Here is a 20,632-nt window from a genome sequence, read left to right as displayed (position 1 = left end):
AAATTTTAGTGGAAATTCCTTAGGGCAGGAGTGCAAAGTTGGTTAATATAATACTCTCCCACTTCACAAATTAAAAAAAAACAAACTACAGAGGTTATAGAGCAACTTCAGACCTTTCCTCGGTTCATTGAACCAGAGAATGGGACAAAGAGCTGTCTTATAGCTAGGAGTCCTCTTCCATCCAGAGTGCTCAGCAGATTGCTCTGCAAAATGGAGTGTATTTATTCAGAAATATCTGTGGAATATTCACAGCAGAGCTGGTGGTCTCACAGTGTGCCTTTGAAGATCAACAGACTTCCAGCTTTCCAAAAACATCCCCATACTACGGTTAAAGCTTCCCCATTGCTTTCTCAACTACCACTGCCCCCACCTTCACTCTCCCATCCCAATACAACTATTAAATCACTAATCTCAGTGAACACATACCCACTGGTTGTCCCAAGGTCCAACTTAGGTACCATCTTAGACTTGTTTTGCCATTTCACATCCAAAATTACATCAAGCCTAGTGCTTCTTAGTACTTAACCCCTTGAAGCCATCCTTTCTTCCTTCCCCACTGTTACTTGGTTCAGGTCACGATACTTACATTGGGCCTCCCTGCCTCCAATCTTGCATCATTCTTATCAATTATACTCGTACATAGCTGAGCCAGATTAGTCTCCTAAAAGAGAAATTAGACTGTGGCTATTTTTTGCTGGCTTGAAACCCCTTCCTTTTGGCTGACCCATTTCCTCTCCCCACTCTCCCCGCCCCCAACCCTAGACTCTTTCAGTTTGCCATGGCTTAGGAGGCCTCACCTCCCTCATCTCTCATCCCTTTTTGTACTCTCTGCTTCATCCAGACTGAACAACTTACGGTCCCATAAAGGCAGCACATGCTGTATCCACCCTGTTTTCTGGCCCATGTAAATGCGATTTTCCCTATTTGGAATGTCCTTTTACCCAATTCCCCCCTCCATGCCTTCTCCTTGCACCCTTAGCCTCGATAACTTCTACTTATGCTTCTGTTCTCAATCAACACATACCAATTCCTTCAGGAAGCCTCCCTGAGTCCTTTGAGCTGGGTCAGGGCTCACGTGCGGGGCTGGTTGACACCTGGTGTTTACAAATGGCACTCTTTTAAAACTGCACATTTATAATAGTGTTTCCCCTATTATGCTATCAACGATTTGAGTGCAAAGACTGTGCCCTTTAATTATTTGTGTAACTCCACAAGAGTTAGCATAATGATTACACGTAGTAGGCCTTTAATAAATATTAGTTGAAAGAGTAAATGGTTAAATTAGTAAATAAATACTTGATTAAAAAATTAATTGCTATCATGAGCTCTTTGTAAATTAAAAATTGTGTTATCTATGAAGATTAACACAACACCTCCCTAGCCCTTGCCTAACAGAATTAATATTATAGTACAGGGAGTTTGCTCACATTATGAACCTTTGCATGTGTTTATTTTTGCTGTTTTATTCATTGGGAGTAGAGTTAAAGACTACAGTGGAGTTGTGATAAGCAAAACAGCTTAAAATAATTCTTGGCATTTGTCTCGACTTTGCCAATACTCAGGCTTTATTCTGGCTATGTCTTTAGATTTTATCAGCCAATGGAACCCCTGGCCAAAATGTTTTGGCACTGGTTAAATAACTGCAATTTTATTAAATGAAAAATGAGTCAGAGGCTATAAATTAGTTCCTGGTAATCGTTAGGGACATGCTTCTCAAACTTTAGCATGCATAAGAATTCTGGAGAAGCTTGGAGAGTCCCTAGTCCCCACCCTCAAAGATCCTTGGGACATGTTTTAAGAATTTGCATTTCTAACATCTCCCCAGTGAAGCTGGTGTTGGCAGCTCACAGGCTGTTGCCTAGCACTGGTGGGGCAACAGTCAACAGCTATTTATTGAGAGCTTGCAGTGTGAGAGACACAACAGGTAGGGAAAGATCCTGCCCAAAGGGTATCCAATTAATTCTGCCAATCTTATTGAGTACTTATGATGCTTCCAAGTGCTGGCTTACACACGGAATTCAGATAAACATAAGAAGCCATCTCAGCTCTCTGAGGGCTCCCAGTGTAGGAGCACAATCTGACAATGATAACTGAGATTGTGATTCAGACGATGGTTGCTGAGATAAGTAGTTCAGCTCCACTGGAACATAGACTAATGCATGGGATGGGCAAAGATCAGAAAGACAGTTTCAAGCCAGATCGTGAAGGGCTGTGAATCTCATCTTAAGGAATTTATAATGCTTGCATGCTGTTGCTTGTCATGGGGAAAATATGATTTCTTGAAAAAGGAATTATATTAATAATTTCTTGGATCACTGACAGCAATTTCTGATAGCAATTCACATGGCTATATGGATGGACTGAGATGAAGATAAGGAGGCCAGTGAGGAGGTGATTGCTATTTTCCAGCAAGAAGTAATTAGAGCATAAAGTGGAGAGTGACAGTAAAGTTACATTATTAATACAAATGTATAGTGGCCTCCAGGCACAGCAGTAGAAGGCCTGCTCCTAATATTTAAGACCCCATAAAGTTCTTATAAACCAACTTGTTGCCTCTTTCTTCATGTTTGAAAAAGGAAGGAATCAAATCTCTTTTGTTTATCAAAGTATTTTCAGCACATAATAAATTTCCTGACACATAGTAGGTGATAAATAAATACATATTGATTGATTGCCAAATTGGAAAGGGCCCTAAGTATCATCTAAACTTTTCTCTTCATTATTTGTTGATAAACGGTGAAACTGAGGCCCCAAAAGAAGAAATGACTAAAATCATTTATCTGGTTACTAGTAAAACTAGGACTAGAACCCACACATCTTGATTTCCAGTCCAGTGTTTTTTAACATCACACCAAGCACCAATCAGGCTTCTATTAAAATTGATATTGCGTTAGGGATAGCGAGCTACTTCTGTCTGACCTCATTGTTTGCTGTTTGTCTGCCACATGCTGTGGTCTGGCAGAGAGCAACTCATTGAAGGCATCTTCTTCCAGCCAATGGCATCCGTGACTAAGACAATAAAATGTGTTTTTCGCTAATCTGTACTCCACATCAGTGGTTTGTTTTTCTGGTGTTTCACTACAAATAGATTACCACTTAATTTCACATGCCATTCAAATAGAGAAAACCAAGTGGTTTAACAAGCAGTAACTGCTGAGAGATATTAAATCCTCAAACCACATCTTTACTTAAAAAAATGTATCACATGGAAAAATGCACCACAGTGACTTGGCTAAACCTTGTAAATCTCTCTGTTGTGAATGTTCCGAGCCATGTCCCCAATAAAGTCCCTGGGTAAACTCGTTGTCTTGGCTTCAGTATGTGTGCTCTGGAGAGAATAAAAAGGAAGGGAGCAGTAGTTCTGGAGTGCCCAAAGGGAAGGTGGTCAGGTTTTCATCATCTGCAGTTCCCCATCTGTGCAATGCCGTGGTGTCATATATGCTGCACAATAATACAGCTTCTTGTGCCTGAGATAAGAAAAAAAGCGCTGGGTTATTATATAAATCCAAAGTCATAGATGTAGGTCACTGCTCAGGTATGTCTGGCCTCAAATCCACTTTTACTCTCCAGGTTAATTTCCTCATATGCTAAAGGAAACAGTAATATCTTACCGATTCATTCAGAGAATTGGGGAGCGTATATGAAAGTACTTAGAAAGTCTGACACAATTGTGTTTAAATACTTACTAAGAAATGTCAATGTCCACTTGGATCATTTCTATATGGCTTTACAACCATATTGTAGGGTATGAAAGTGGATGATCTTTTTTAGTAACATGTTGAAGGCTTTCTAGTACTACCAGCTCACAAGTTTATATTTCCTTCAAATCTAATGATGACTATTTTATTGAGAGTTTATCATTTGCTAGGTGCTTTAAATGTGTGAATCTTAATACTTACAACTATAAAATGTAGGTATTATCTCTGTTTCACAGTTGAGGAAAGCAGAACTCCAAGAAGTGAAGAACCTAACTCAAATGAAAAATGTAGAAGTGATAGTGCAGAAATTCAAACACAGTGTGTCTAATTATAAAGTCCATTATCATTCTTATACCCTGAGTGCCAACTTAAACCCTACATTTAAGATCAGACAAATCTGGATGTTTTAATTCTTCAAAAGGAACCAATTTACTGAGTTATCTGTATGAGATTTAAAAATAACATATTAAAGTGTTTAAATATTTTCAGTGACCATAATATTGGTGACGTTGTTATGTCTTTCTGAGACAATGTAATGTATGATATGGAATAAAGCAAATGTCTGATGATATGATATTCTAATTATATCATCATTGATGCTTTTGAGAGCCAAGATTTTTCATATGTTAAAGAAAAAAGATAAATATGTAAGATAGAAGGGAAAAAGTAAAAATCCTGTAGTCCTAAAATTTAATTTGAAATATCAATATGAAAGAAAAATTATAACTATAAATAGTGATGATGCTACACTTGTTTTGGTGATCATTTTGCAATATATACAAATATCAAATCATTACACTGTACAGCTAAAACTAATGCTTGGAAATTAATAAATAATGTATGTCAACTATACCACATTTTCTTTATCCATTGGTGGACACTTAGGTAAATATTGCTGCAATGAACACAGGAGTACTTATATCTTTTCAAATCAGTGTCTTCACTTTTTTCAGGTAAATACCCAGAAATGGAATCACTAGATCATACGATAGTTCCATTTTTAATTTTTTGAAGAAACTCCATACTGTTTTACACAGTGTTTGCACCAATTTACCATCCCACCAAAAAGGGTGTCATTTTCTCCACATCTTCACCAATACTTGTTATGTCTGTCTTTTTGATAATAGTTATTCTAACATGTGCAAAATGCTATCTCATTGTGGTTTTGATTTGCATTTCCCTAATTAGTGACGTTGAATATCTTTTCATACACCTGTTGGCCATCTGTGTGTCTTTGGAAATATGTCTATCTAGATCCTCTGACCATTTTAAAATTAGATTGTGGGCTTTTTGTTTGTTTTTATTTTTGCTATTGAGTTGTATAAACTTGTGTTGTTTTAAGCCACACAGTTTTTGGTACTTTGTATGGCAGCACTAGGAAATGAACACAGTGCTGGTTATTCATACTCCGTCTTTAGCTTCCTTCTAAGATGCTGTTTAGTTACTTGGAAACAGTTTGATCTTTTTGTGTCATGCTTTTAAGCTTTTCTAAGAGAGAGTAGAGCAGTAGTTATTCTAGGCCTAATTTTACCCTACTCCAGAGATGAGACCCTTTTTCTGAGCACTCCACCCAAAGCTCCATAAATTAGGAGTTTTTCTAGTCTAGCTGTTTGGGAAGAGGCACTCTTCTTGACCTTTTGTGAACTTTTTTTTTTACATTATGACCAGATTCTTTTGTTATTTTAACGTGTGTGTAGGGGGAGGAAAAGTAAATCCAGTCCCCATAACTCCATTGGCCAGATGCAGAATTCAATCTTTGCTCGAGGATGATTGATCAAAGTTTGTTTTCATTATTGAGTTTTAAAAACTTTCATCTTCACTACTCAGTATTGAACATGTCAGACCAAGAAGAATTCAAATGCTTTTGAAATCGTCTGATAGGTTTGCACTGAGTTACATAATTGTCCAGTCAAATAATGACTATGCTACATATACTGACTTATTGATGAAAAGTGTAGGAGATTTGTCACTGGAACACTTTTTTCTTCGTGCCATTTCACTGTGTCAAAGGCAATTTTGCATGCTCTTTCATCTGGAAGCTCCAGACTTGTCAGGGCACGGTGAAGCAGATGTTAAGACATGATCCCGTATGCTGGGATATATATACAACTTGAATATTTATGTACAGATGTACTAGTTATTATAGCATTACTAAAGGTTTTTATCCCACCAAACACAGCTATTATACATTCTACTTTGTACAGTTCCTAACCGGATTTTTAAAGAAGGATGATGTTTGTAATTGCACAACATGCAATATTACATATTTTATGTCTAGAGAGATTTCCTTTTGATCAGGTGCTGATCAGAACTTAAATGTCTGTTTAAATATCATAGCACATCTGATGTTTGGAAGAATTTCCTACTCACTATCTTATGGATCAATGCATTTCAAGTCTTGTTTTGCCTCTACTGCTATATTTCATGTGTTGGAAAGTACAGGACCCATTTTTAGCACAAAATGACCTCTGACTGTGCACCTTCATGCCACATTGCTGGAATACAGGAGAAATATTCCTGAAAATTATTCCTAGGAAAAGCTTAGCACTAGTCTATTTTTAAAAAGCTTTTAATTTGGAAATAACTTTGAACTTATAGAAAAGTTTAAAAAATAGAAATGACAAAAGAACTATATATATATATATATGTATCTATGTATATATGTAATATATGTATATGTATATGTGTATATTTAATATGCATATAACCTTTACCCAGATTCTCCTATTGCTAATATTTTACCCTATTTACTCTATTATTTGTCATACTTTCTCTCTTTTCCTCCAGTTATTTACGTGCTCATTTATTATCCTGTGAACTCCTGAATTCCCATGTATTCATGGTTTATAATTAATGACTGTATTTAATTACTTTGGTTATCATATCATCCCTTAGGTGGTCATTGGGAGCACCTTCAAGCTGACTCCTGTCTTCTTGTACATGTCCCTATATATTTGAGGACACTTTGCTCTCTGGACTAACAAGTTGTTTATCAGGCTCACTTTGAGCTGTCCCAATACTGGTACTACACATAGGTACTAAGTGCTGATTCGTGTCAGTGGAAATGGTTTTAGAGACCAAGATCTGTGTGTTAAGTGTGCTCATTGCTGCTGTGTAGCATTTAAATACTTTTAACTTAAGTTATTGGGTGCCTCATGAATATATTCCACTGAACTCAAACTAATGTGTCCCCAACTCAACCTCCCTCTGGCCACTCCAAGGTCAAACTTCATGAATAGAAGTGTAACAGAAGTGAATGGGGAGTAAAACATTTGTAAATTTTATAAAAGCATAAGACCATAGAATTCTAATGCAAGGGCTCCTCCCATGCCTCAGGAGAGGTCTACAGAAAGTTAACCTTCATTAGTTCCACTGTAAGTCTGCCTTGATCTGCTGAAAAGTTGACTTCATCCATGATTATATGGAAGGGGATGTGTCAATAACAAGAAACTCCTACAGAATCAACAAAAATAGATTATTCAACTGGGATTTTGTGAGTTTTTCCTTCCACATTTGTGGGTTTAAGCTCTTCATCAGTTCTTACTGTCCATTGTCTTACTTTTTCCCAATAGATCACTTTTCATGCTAGCTTCTTATTGACTCGGATGTGTTCAAAATAATTAAGAGAAGATAGATGATTGGAAATTTTTTTGTATCAATCCCACTGGGTAAAGTTATGCTTTTATGATATTTCTGGTGACAAGAACACAGGCTTTAGGACCAAACAGGCCTTTGAATAACTTTAGAATATCTACAGCTAATTGGAAGTAAATAGTTCAAGGCATAGGGTGACTGGCTAAGATGTCCATCTCTTTGTCTTCTGCAGACTTCAAATTTTTAAGTATTGCTGTTGTTATGGAGCTAGGAGAAAATCCATTCTTCTTTAATAGTAAGGCAGTGGCTGTTAGAATGAAGTGTTTCCTAGTTTAATTAAGGAAGAGTTAGATTTAGCTTTGGTTTCTGGGAATTCTGTGCACATTTAAAGAATTTAAATAGATTACTAAAGATGACTGTAAGTTTCTAATATTCTCTTAGAAAAGTATTATAATCCATGTATCTTATATATAAAATAAAGCTACTTACTAGTTTAGACACTTCAAAATCATTTATAATTTTTTTCTATGGAAAATTACAAAACAAGTTAGAAAAATTCTATCCAGAAATTAACATTTGGTTCAGTAATATATCAACTTGTTGATAAGTTAAAAACTAACTGGATAGTTATACCATGTGTAATTTTATGAACAATGCTAAAATGTGTACAATATTAACTTAGTTGTTCTCATCTAACAATCAGTAACACGTAGACCAAGATAAACCTTAAGAATTATGAGTTTTTGTTTTTTCAGTTTTTGTTTTTCCTTTATTGTTTTCAGTTTTTTATGCCACATTTCAGTGAAATCATATGCTTCTCTACTTTTTCTGCCTGACTTATTTTGCTTAGGATAATAATCTCAAGATCCATCCATGTTCTCCTGAATGGCACTATTTCATCTTTTCTTGTGGCAGAGTAGTATTCCACCGGGTATATGTACCACATCTTCTTTATCCATTCATCTATCAAAGGACACTTTGGTTGTTTCCAGGTCTTGGCTACCGTAAATAAAGCTTCAATGAACATAGGAGCACATATATCTTTATGGATAAATGTTTTCAGGTTTTTTAAAAAAAAGAATGAAAAGTCTAAGAGTTTGCACATTTTCCATATGCAAACTTATTTGTGGAGTTGTGTGTTTTGATTTAATCTTCTGTGATTAAGTAGTGACATATGGAAATTATCAAGGTCAGTTTGGTACTCAATTCTCCAGGGAGGATTTATTTAATAAGGCAAAATTAAGTGTCATCAATTAAAGTATCAGTCTGCATCCAAAAGAAAAAGAAGAAAGAAATGTACAAATCACATGGAGTTGCTATGTTTTGTAAAATAGAAATGACAAAAGAACTATATATATGTATATATGTATATGTAAATATATAATATGCATATATGTATATATGTAATATATGTATATGTATACATGTAGTATGTATATATGTAATATGTATATATGTATTATATGTATATGTGTATATGTAATATGCATATAATCTTTACCCAGGGAGGATTTATTTAATAAGGCAAAATTAAGTGTCATCAGTTAGAATATCAGTCGGCATCCAAAAAAAAGAAAAAAGAAATGTACAAATCACATGGAGTTGCTATGATTTGTATTCCTGGAGTAAGCTGAATATTAAAATGGTTATATTCAATATAATTTAGCAAATCCAATCTGCCTAGTTTTTTAAATAAAGATATAAAAACTACGTTAAAAGTTTTCATAGCCTTTTTCATCTTTCAAAATAGTTTTTGAGGAAAGAACCCAACTCGTAAGTGTTTTGGAATTTATACAAAAGTGAAACCTTTTTTAATCAATATGAACCTTGGTGGTGACTTGCATGGGTGCCTGTATTGCACAAGTGTCTTATAGCATCCCCTTATATCCTCATTAAGAGTTACCAATGGAGGTGGCACACTCTATTACCAAGAGCATTGGCTTATGAATCAGAGGTCATGGGATCAGATCCTGTCTCTGGTACCAATTGTCTCTGTGATCTTGAGTAAAGTCACTTCTCCAACAGTCTCAGGAATGTTATATATAAAATAAAGGAGATGAACTGTATCAGTGCTACTCAATATATGATCCTTAGACTAATGCTGATTCTTAAAATTTTTGTTACTGATTCAAGATGAGTATAGACATTGAGGGCAAATGTTTAAAAACATTATACAGCATTCTGACAAAGTAATTTTATTTTCTTGTGTTGCTAAGATAAAACATGGGGCCTATATTTTGCATATTTTTATTTTTTTTTTCAGTAATTCATTTTAATTTTGTTTTTCTAAAAGTATTCACATTAAACAGATAGGTGCTGGGGTGAAACAAACAAAAACCTGGTCCTTTTCACAGAAACACAGAACTAAATTATCCCCAAAGAGCCTTTTTGGTTCTAATACATTCTACCACTTTACGATTCTAAGAGGGTTCATTAGAAAAATAGCAACTGTGCAATTCTCACTTCCCTCTAGACTCGGCAATTTATAAGAGCACAAGAAATCACAGCTTTCGCCAAAGTTCCTCCCATTTGCCAACCGACTTTGATTATAAAAGGCTGTCTGGGTAGTCATGTAGTAGCTAATTTGGACTTGTCCAGACAAAATCAGGAAAGGATTTACGAGTCTGGCTTTGGTACGAGGCAATGAATAGAACACGTGCGATGTTTCCAGTTGTTTTAGGAGAAAACTTTCTTTAATTTTAGTTCAGGAAACAATGCCAAATTCCCACAGGAAAATGCTCATTAGTGTTCAATGCAGAAATAGTGAGAAGATATTCCTGACTAAATATATGAGACCAAGATGCTCACATACTTTAGCATTCAAGAAATTAAAATAAATATATAGATATTTATACATTTATGGTGCTTGCTCTGAAACCCATAAAGAAACAATCTTATGACTAGAAATAATGTATATACTTCTAGTTGCTGTAGGTATTATTTAACAGAAAAATCACCAGGCTGGAATTTGGAAGACAAATTTGAACTCCATTTCTGCCAATGATTCTTGAACACTTACCTCTCCAGGACACAGGGGTAACATATGTTAAATGAGGAAATTAAACAGATAAATCTAAAATGCCTCCATTTCTAATGATCACTGTTCCAAAATGATCTTATTTTCTGCTTCTAAATGGAATACTTTATCCTCATTTTTATTAGGCATACACAAATGATTGATGTAAAAGCTATCAGAAAAACAGCAATTGTTTAAAACAATAGAAAAAATAATTTAATCACTCTATGTTTAATTCTTTCTAAACTCTGAAACCCAAAATAATAATACCTAAGTGTCCTTTACAATTTTTTTATTATATTTTTATATTGGAACGACTAAGAGGCCTTTTAATACATTTTCAAATTGGTCAATGCCTATGGACTCTCTGCATCTGAATTCCCTGATGAAATTTTTAGAAAATAGAGATTCCTTCTGTTTGCAATCTCACGCTCTCATTTTCAAAACTCCTATTCAGTAGATCTGAGAAATGGTGTCTAGAAATCTGTATCTTTAAAAAAGCTACCCAAATAGTACTAGATCATTAGTTTGTGAAACCTGTAATCTAGTTCAACCACTCATCTGAAGATTGAATTCCCTTTGACACCCATTTACAAATGGATATTCAGTATGAAGCGGGCCTTTCTCTCTGCTTGATTACTAACTCTACTGGAGGGAAAAGCATTTATAGTCAGCACTGGGCCTGTCAAGGAGAAAATACTCAGCAAATATGTGATAGATGACTGTATATACCAAAGAAGGAAGGAAGGGAGAAAGGGAGGAAGGAAGGGAGGAAGGGAGGAAGGAAGGGAGACAGGGAGACAGGGAGGATTAAGGGAATGGAATAAAACTATCTCACTCCAGACTGTATCATTTTCAGTTTGGACAATTGTGTATTATGGTTGTTTTTTTTATTTGTTTTACCTTCTCCATAATTTTCTTTTTTTTTTTTTTCTCCATAATTTTCACCCATTCTTTCTACCCTATGTGGCATTTTTAAATAAATGATGTAAATTTAGGATTCTTTTTATATACTGCTTTTATATTCATTATTTTGCTAAAACATCATAAAGAAACATGTACATTCTACAGAAGAGAAAATGAGGCTGGCTCAGGGAGATTAAAATATATTGTTCAACATCATACATAACCAGAGAGTAGTACATACTCACAAACTTAGCACAGCTAAGATCAGAAGACTAGTGCCCTCTCTGATAATTAGAACTAACATATATGTAAGTGTTTACTGTAGCTCAGGCAGTTTTTTAAGGTCTTTACCGGTATTAACTCCATAAATCTTCACAATAAACCCATGAGGTAGAGGCACTATTATTATTTCTCCCTTTACCTATGAGGAAGCCGAGGCATAATGACTTTATCAGAAGTAATTAATTAATCAATTAATTAATCAACTGTTCAGATATTAACCAGTTAATTAATTTGGTAGAAAGCATAAAATTTATGACGTAGAAGTTAAGAGAAATTAAAAGGAAATGGGATTCAGTGCACAAGTGAAAATTCTAACTTTCGTAGGAACAGGAATACCTCATCATTTTAACAGAAAAGATGGCACAGAATATTGGCTATAGTTTGTTGGAAGGAGGATTGCCAAGTTCTGTTTTGATAGCTTTTTTTTTTTTTTTAGGTGAATATGAAAAGAAAAGTAATGTGCATCAGCAAGGACACAAGAGAGGGTTTCAGATATGGAGAAAAGGTATAAAATATTAGTAGTGTCTAACAAGAGGAGAAGGGTATATATTGACTCATAGGACCCAGTTGGATTGCTCAGTGGCCCTGAGGTCACATCTGAGTTTGTGCTATAAATTTAAAGTGAGCCCAAGGCATCGTTATTTGTTCTTCTCCAGCCACGTTTAATGACTCAGGTAGCAACATGGAATAACCAGAAAGGTGACTTTTACCCAGAAAGATCAATGGAAAGTAGAAAGAAGTCCCAGAGAAATGCACTAGTTTGTGAGGCATGACAGAAGTCAACAGGGGTACAGCCAGTTGAGGAGAGGATCAGTACATCAGAAAGTAAAATTACCATCTCAGCTCCCACCTCTATCACATTCTCAACTACTGTAACCTATTCGTGATATCATTATTCTTAATCTTAAAAAATGAAACTGAAAAAAATGACTTATAAAAATGCAGTTTTGGAATTCAAGGTTGCTATTAGAACGGAACTGTATTTTTTTTCTTGGTTGATTAGAACTGGGTAGTATAGTAACTTGAACTAATGTGCTGAATACTTACTTTGCTCCCGGATGTCTTACACAAATCTTATTCTTCAAGTAACCATCCTAACAATTTTTATAACTGGGCATTTTGTCTCTGACTTTAATTATAAATAAATTAAAGATCCTGGAAGGTATATAATTTGCCCAAAGTTTCACAGCTAGTCAAAGAAGTTTCTTTCTACACTGTCCCTCTTCTCCAAAGCCCAGAGCTAAAAGCCTTTGGCAAGGCAAAGAATAATGCTTTTAAAGGGCCTTCAGTTTACCTCTTCCATATTCCTTCTTTACAAGGGGAGCACCAACCTTACTCTGAATTCACTAACAAAACTCTGAACCGTAAGATGACTAAGAACTTCAACCTCAACATAAGAAAGAGGAAGACTCTCTCATGGAGCCAGATGTTAGAAACAGAAACAAGAATAATAAAACTAGTCCAAAACAGCAGCCAAACAAGTAAATTGTCCCTGAAGGAGTTCTCCAGGAAGTCAGAAAAGGCCAGAGTCCATCACACACCTATGGGAGTTACCTGGTGCCAAGCTCTCAGATCCTTTGGGATCAATTAATTACACCCATATTCATCTGGTTGGGCCTTCAACTACTTCTCTGTGCCAAATCCTCTATAGATCGGGGACAATCAATTTGAATCATCAGTCCCCTCAAAGACCACAGGGCACACAGGAATGTTTTTGAGACACCTCAAAAATATAGCACTCCCTTTGCTTGAATTAGTGGAAGGAATTTGAAGAAGGACAATGAATCAGCAAGTTGAACCAAACTACTGTGTAATATGGTTACTGTATTTCATGTTCCAGACCAAGATGTAATTAGTTGAGAGAAATAAAGTTTACTTTCTGATGAGGGCCCTGGAACCCAGAGAGGTGAAACAACTTTATAAATAACTCATGGGATGAAAAGATGTAACTAGGGAGAGCTCCAAAGCCTGACACCCATAACACTGTTCTTTCTACAGTGTGGTCAGAGAAGGGCGGGGGCCAAAGAGAAAATTCTGTCTCAGCCAGGATTTCAGTCACACAAGTTACCAATATCACTCAAACAAGTGCTTTCAGGGTCCTTGATGGTTTATTGCAAATCCTCAGTTTTCCTGTGGAGAAGCCAATCTGTGTTACTACTCCAGCCAAGGTGACCCACCCTTTGGCAGGTTCACCAGAATTTTAAGGATGCAGTTACAAAGGGCTCCTGTTTATAGTAGAACCATTCAAGAAAGCTGGTTTGGCTTCACAAATAAATAAAACCCTTTTGCCTGGAGAGTGTTGATTATATATTTATTTATTCTTTATAATGAGAAATAGTCAACAGAAACCTTTCTCTGCTGGGTGAAGAGCAACTTTGTGCTCCACTTTTCTGGTTATTTGGAGCCTCAGCAGTGGCTTCTCTCTGGAATTGAAAGGAGCAGGCTAATCCTTTCAGCTTTGACCTTTAGTTCACCTCTGACGTTTTGAGGCTATATTTGTAGTGACTGACGTCGAAGCGGCTTTATCTAAATGTTGTCCATCCTCTAGTAGTATATGATGAGTAGCTATTACTTGCATTCTCGCCATTTTGCCTTCAGTTTTACGTCAAGTCAATCCTGCATCCATATCGCCAACAGCATTATTTTACTGAAATTCACCCTGTCTCCCAAACTTATTAATATGGCATTACAGGCTCTTTACTACCCAGCACCAATTTCTAGGTCCATTTTTCTGGCATTTACCTTTATAGTCCACATGATCCAATCACACAATATTAAGAGTTATTAAAAATATCTTCATGTTATCCATTTTTCATCCACCCCTCATTTGGCACATTAGTCACTGCATCCCCCCCTTGACAGAGAGAGAGAGAGTTCCGACTGCTGGCCTGACAATAACTGCATCTGACCTGGCTGTGAATGTGACAGACCGGTGACTGAGATCGCTGATGACAAAGGCAGTGATTTTGGATGTAAATGGCCATGGCCTCACTTTCACGTCTTTCCCCATTGCTTATGTTAAAGAGAATGCCACAGTGGGCTCCTTGGTACACAGCATAACCTCTGAAACCCAGATGAAGGAAGGAATGGAAGCGTAACACACACCTTCCTCTCAGGAAATGAAAACTCGGCCTTTATGCTAGATGAGTCATCAGGTACCGCAGATGTCACTGTCAATTAAAGCCTCTGTTCACTTGCTTACATTCATCCTTTCCATTTTCCTCAGTTAAAGCGACAGTTCTCAAAATGTGTAAGCTTTAAAGAAATGTGATTTGATTTACCGTTAAACTCACATATATGATAGGAACAGAAGTTGTATTCAGAAAATAAACCGTTAACAGAAACGGCCTCTTTGTTAATACTGACTATGCTTTGTAGCTAGTTCACATTTCATGGGATGACTATACAGTAGCAAACTTTTATGCCCCCACTGTGTGTCTTCAGAGTGTAGGAGATGGTACCAAAAGTACTCAGAGGTAGAACATGATTAATCAACAGCATTATTCAAAGGCTTTAGTATGGAAACTTATCTTTAAGATCATACAAACATATATTTGTAAATAGTTGGAAATAATGTGTTTTTAAATGATTGGATTGAGCATTCAGACCCTTACTTCTTACATCAACTGTCTATTTTATTTTTTACAGAAGCACTTTTTCACTGTCAAGTACTCTGCAGAAATGTCACTCATTGTAACTTCACTTGTCACTTGTCTTGCTGTCACAATGTTGCCAGATAACATGTACTAAAGATTTTGATCTAGTTTTATGGGGAAAAAAAATCTTCATGTTTTATATCTTTATACCCTTTTACTCATGCTGTTCCACCTTCCTGAACACCATTTCTTCTTTTACATGCTATAAAAATTACTTTTACGAGTAGCCAATCTAAAATGTTTTATCTGCATTGCAGTTTTTTTACTCTTTCCTTAATAAAAATTAATATCTCTTTCATATGTATTTCCATAAAAGTTTATATTTACACTTATAATTATGTGTGTGTAATTATTTTCTTCATAATTTTACGTGTGTGTATGTGTATGTTACACATTGTGAGCTCTTTGGGAGCACAGACTAAATATTTTCCTGGGCTTCTCAATGTGCTATATTGCATTTGATAAAACGAATTAATGCAATTCACCAAATGTTGTGAAGAACACCTTGTGATTGAGCTGCTTGTTGTTTGCATATCTATTTTTGGTTAATTTGTTTTAAGGTCAGTAAAACCAAAAGGAAATGTAACCAGGCCTACCAATTTGATAAAAATATATTACATATGTTTCAGGTTTTTAAAAATAAAAAAATATACATTAAGTTATGATATCATTCCAAGCTTTAATTCTCTCTCCAGAGGCAATTGTTCTCATGGGTTTAGAGCATATGCAATCTATATTTTTATGTCTTTTCTAAATACACATGTGTATCATAAATGAAATATATTACGCTTTAATGTGTTTTTTAGAAATATATACATACCACCATATTGAATGTATTTTTTAACTTGCCTTTTCATTTATTATCCATAAATGTCAATTCTTCTAGTCTAAGTTATTTATTTTAATTAATATGTGGTATTTCCTCATATAAATATATCATAATTAATTTAGTCATTCTTCAACCATTGGAACTATTTCTAATTTTTTGCTTCATAATCATTTTAATGAGCATTCTTGTAAATGTCTTCTTGTGTACGTGTATAAGAATTTATTTATGAATTATTCCTAGGAGTGGGATTGTTCTCAGGTCATTTTCTGAGGCCAGATTGTTCTTCCAGGGGATTTTATTTATAAACTAGCAGTATATGATATAGTTGTGTCTCTCTAATCTTACCACACCTTATTTTTTTTTAGTTTTTGCAACATTATTATTATTATTATTATTATTATTATTATTCAACATTGTAGCTGCTTATCTTCCCTTCTAATTATCCCGGCCCATAGGTAGCAACTCCACTGAACTGATATCACCAGATTCCTCCCTGAGAAGAATGATGCTGAGGTATTTTTTGTTCATTTGGCCTGAAAAACAAGTTTTGTTTTTGTTTTTTGTCTTGGCAGCATTGGGAGAAACACTGAAGAATTGTCCCTTCCCATTTTCTGCTACTACCCCTCTATTCCCTGCTGACTGTGATTGGTCATTGTACACAATCCTTGCAGTTCTGCCATTGTGAAGAAGCCTGCGATCAAAGCACCACCAGCAGTTACCCCTAGACTAGATCTTTTTTCTTCTCTGCCAATTCGTGACCAGATTCTTCCTGATGCTCTCCCTAGTGCCTCAACCCCAGTGCCTACTCAGCTTGCCTTTCCCCACCAAGAGTACCATGGGATACTGGTCTAAATTCCTGCCAAACCCCTCTTGCCCTAACAGGCCTACAGCCGCTCTCCCACTTCTCTGTTCCCCTGCTGCTCCCTATAGCTTCTTCCTAACCATAAGCTGGCACTCCTGCGCTGATTAGCTGATTCATCATCTTTCCAGTGTGTGGTTTTTGGAGCCTCCGGGCCATGGCCCAGGAACAACAAGATGCCCCTCTGCTGCCTCCACCCACTTCTAGTCATCAAGGACACCTGGTATATCCAGCTTATACAGGCTCCTGACACACTCATGTCCTACCACTTTAAACGACTATGACTTGCAGGGGTGTTGTCCTTTTCACACCTGGATAAAAAATGTGGGTGGAGTGCACAACACCTCAGACCAGGCACTCCCAAGGGATGATGAATACTTTCAGTAGACACGTTTCCAGTTACCTGCCACACCCATAGTCCTTAGAAAGAACAACCTTATATTTTACACATCCCAGTTTCTTTCTCCCCTCTTCTACCACCGCAGATGGATATGTGATCAAACATGGCAAAACTCTGGGTGGTCATATGTGTATGACTTATGTGGCTTGGCTTCAAAAGACGATCTAGGTCATTGGTTCACTACCTTGGCTGAACATTAGAATCACCTGGGAAACTTCTAAAAATTTACCAATGCCCACGCACATCCCCTAAAATAAATATTTAGTTGCCCAATGTGGAACAAGGTATATCTTTTTTTAATGCCTACCCCCATCCGAGTGATTCTAATAATCACCAGCATTGACAATTGAGAACAGAAAACCAACTAAAACACACAGCTTCCCGTCTAAATTCACATGACTTTAGGAAAGCCTAGCCTAGGAAGATGAAGTTCCAAATGACTTTATTATTTATTTCAAGAACTGTTCCCGAAATCCATGAATCTGAACACCAGACTACTCAACTATCTCTCCTTACTCCTCCTTAGGACAATAGGTAAATTCAGTAGGCTCATCAAAAGACTATTTATTAAAGACTCTTGCTTTTCTGTGTCCACCAACCTTAAACTATTATGTCACAAACTTGTCTAAATTCAAGTTGGCTCCAGCATTGAAAAACTTATCTCAAATTAGATCTCTAAATTCTCATAGGTATTCTACCCTTGCCATCCCTCTCTTTCGAGAGATTATTATGACTGTCAAAATATTGGTCTCCCTTATTGTGTTAAGCAATACGATCTGCTTTCCTTTATCAAGAGGTTATTTTAGTGGTCAACAGTTTATCCTGGTGGCATTTTCAGGGAGTTGACAGTAGACAGAGCCACTAATTTGGGCCAATCTACTTATCTCTGTGATCTAAGCTACATAAAGACGTTTCAGCTGAAGATAGGAGCCAGACTTCAGGACAAGAAACTGAATGAGAGTGTCTAAAAGAGAAAGCCTAAAGAAGACAGGTCATATAAGTGGAAAGGATGCTTCAGGGTCTCCATCCTTTAGAGTGGTCCACAGGTGGTCTGTGGCTTATAAACCAGCAGGGCCTGAGGAGCTGGAGAAGGACCAATCAAGTGCTCAGGGCTGTTTTCGACAGAACTGACTCAGCACCTTGGCCGGCTGTTGATCTCTTAGGAAAACCTGCCCGTGTATAAAGAGAAATATTGTCCTACCTATACTTCGAATTCAAACATCCAGTCAAACTATGAGTGAATTAAATACCCTCCCCGTGCTTCAAGTTTTCAAACACCAAAATAAGGGTGCCCGTATCTGGTGACAACGGGTATGTCCCTCTGAATTGGACTGGATTATATTAGTATATTCAAGTTGAGAACAGAGGAGAGTGGATTCACCCCACCACCACCTCTACCACCACACACACACCATGAAAGGTATTATCCACTCATCCCTTTATTTGAACTCAGTTATGCTCCTTACAATCAAAATCTATTGCTAGAATCATAATCTTATTGTAGGTTACATAGACATGTCTAAGGCACTTAATAAAGATTGACAACTGTAAGCTTTAAAATAACCCTGGGAAGTAAATATACTCCTCTACAATTTACCAATAATTAAACATATGTTCCACTTTATAACAAAAACTGAGTTTGAATTACCTGCCCAAAGTCAAGTAGCAAGGTGAAGTTAGACTGAGTCTAACATAGGTCTTCATTCTCCATGTTACCATTCAGACCATAACAGGGCTCCTTACAGGACTGAAGCAGGCAGGATAACAGTTTCACAAGAGGACATATCCAAAGTTCCAGCAAAGCTTCCACAGCAGTTCTTAAAGCTGTGCTAGGGAGAATTCATGGAGAATTATAAAGGTTAACATAACTTATTTTTTGTAGCTCAAAAAATTCCCAAAACTTCAGATCTGATGGAACTAAATGAGTGGAACATTTTGACTAAAACAGGAAAAATAAATCATAAAGGAAAACCTTTTTTACTATCATTTGCTTAATTATTAATGTTTTTAGCAGCTCCCGTATGTAACTGCAGAAAGTGTCGATTTGAAAAACAATTAAATTGTTTTTGAATATCAGGGAAATCAATTATCTTTCTGTTTGGATGTCTTTCAGTCCCAATTAACCTTATATTACTTTTAAAGAATTAATTTAAAATTAAAACCTCCTTATGAATCAAAAATATATATAATTCTACTATATTCAATTCTATATGCATTATAGTCTTTTATCCATATGCATTATAAGGCCAAGGTAATTATAATTAGAGATTGTTTTTAATTTTGTCATACCTTTCAGTGTTAATAATAAAGTTTCATCATCTAGCTAATTTGATTAATTATGAATTGTCATTTCTCTCTCTGAGGCCTGAAACAAAATGATCAGCTAGAATTACCCAAGTATAAGGGGGAGCAATGGATACCACCATTTTTTAGACTGATATTCTTTCAGTAAATTACCCACATAGAATGACTATGAAGTTATTTACCTTCCTTTTTGAACACAGCCCATTATCATTAAACATCTAGCAGAGTCCAATGCTTCTTCAGTCTGTTTTTGTTACAAATTCTTAAGGCCCTAATAAGAAAACATTGGGAGAGTAATGTGTAAGCTGTGCATACTTCTGTGCTCTTCTAGAGCTTTCAGAGACTTGTTTGCATTGCAGGCTTTCTTCATTCATTCATCTACCTCAGCAAAGTTGGCCATCTGCTGACAATATTAAGCGAATTGATCTATCTAATCTACCTGTTTTTGAATGGCAAGCCATCTTATCTGTCCTGTCCATTTGTTCATTCATCAAACATGCTAAATGCTTGGGAAATAAAAACAAGCATATCACAGTCCCTGGCTTGAAAGGTTAAAGGAGAAGACAAACATACAAATGTCTATTTGTAGGGACATGATACCAAATTTGAAAACACAAAGAGGCAGAACTCACCTAAATTGTATTGGGAACATCAAGGAAGGAACGTTTATCACTGACTGACAGGATAAATTAAGGAAAGATTGTTAGGGGAATGTCAGTTGAGTTGAATTTTGAAAAATAAATAATAACAAATTACATCTACAGAGTTTGTATGACAGCCAGGCATCTTTTAAGCCATTATACGTATTAATTCATAAAATCATCACAACAACCTTAAGGGTGAAATACTATTATTATCCCATGACCTCATTTAATCCTCATTTTAAATGTGGGAAAATTGCAGAGTCGTTAAATAATTTGCCTTGTGTCACTTGGTCAGATAACACAGGAAATTAGAATGGAATTTTCCCTGCTTTGTTTTTGACTGAGGTCAAATAAGATAAATATTTGTTACCAAAGTATAAAACAAACCCTTTCTGATCAATACACTATTTTACATGAAATGATATCTGGTCTATGGAATCTCTC

At 36.0% G+C, this 20,632-nt stretch overlaps 1 long non-coding RNA gene across 1 annotated transcript; it reads right to left on the bottom strand.

The window, feature by feature from the left end:
* Window positions 1-714: 714 nt before the first annotated feature.
* LOC141571006 (uncharacterized) lies at window positions 715-19,817 on the bottom strand. The gene is made up of 3 exons (XR_012495455.1): window positions 19,727-19,817; window positions 18,889-19,069; window positions 715-3,467 (listed from the first exon to the last, which is right to left on the bottom strand). It is a non-coding gene; the product is annotated as an uncharacterized LOC141571006 (long non-coding RNA).
* Between the last annotated feature and the right edge of the window lie 815 nt (window positions 19,818-20,632).

This window comes from Rhinolophus sinicus, linkage group LG01 (genome assembly GCF_036562045.2).
Source record: "Rhinolophus sinicus isolate RSC01 linkage group LG01, ASM3656204v1, whole genome shotgun sequence".
In the NCBI taxonomy this organism is placed as follows: Eukaryota; Metazoa; Chordata; class Mammalia; order Chiroptera; family Rhinolophidae; genus Rhinolophus; species Rhinolophus sinicus.
The sequence above is the reverse complement of the archived record's forward strand: the minus strand, read 5'-3'. Positions and strand labels throughout refer to the sequence as shown.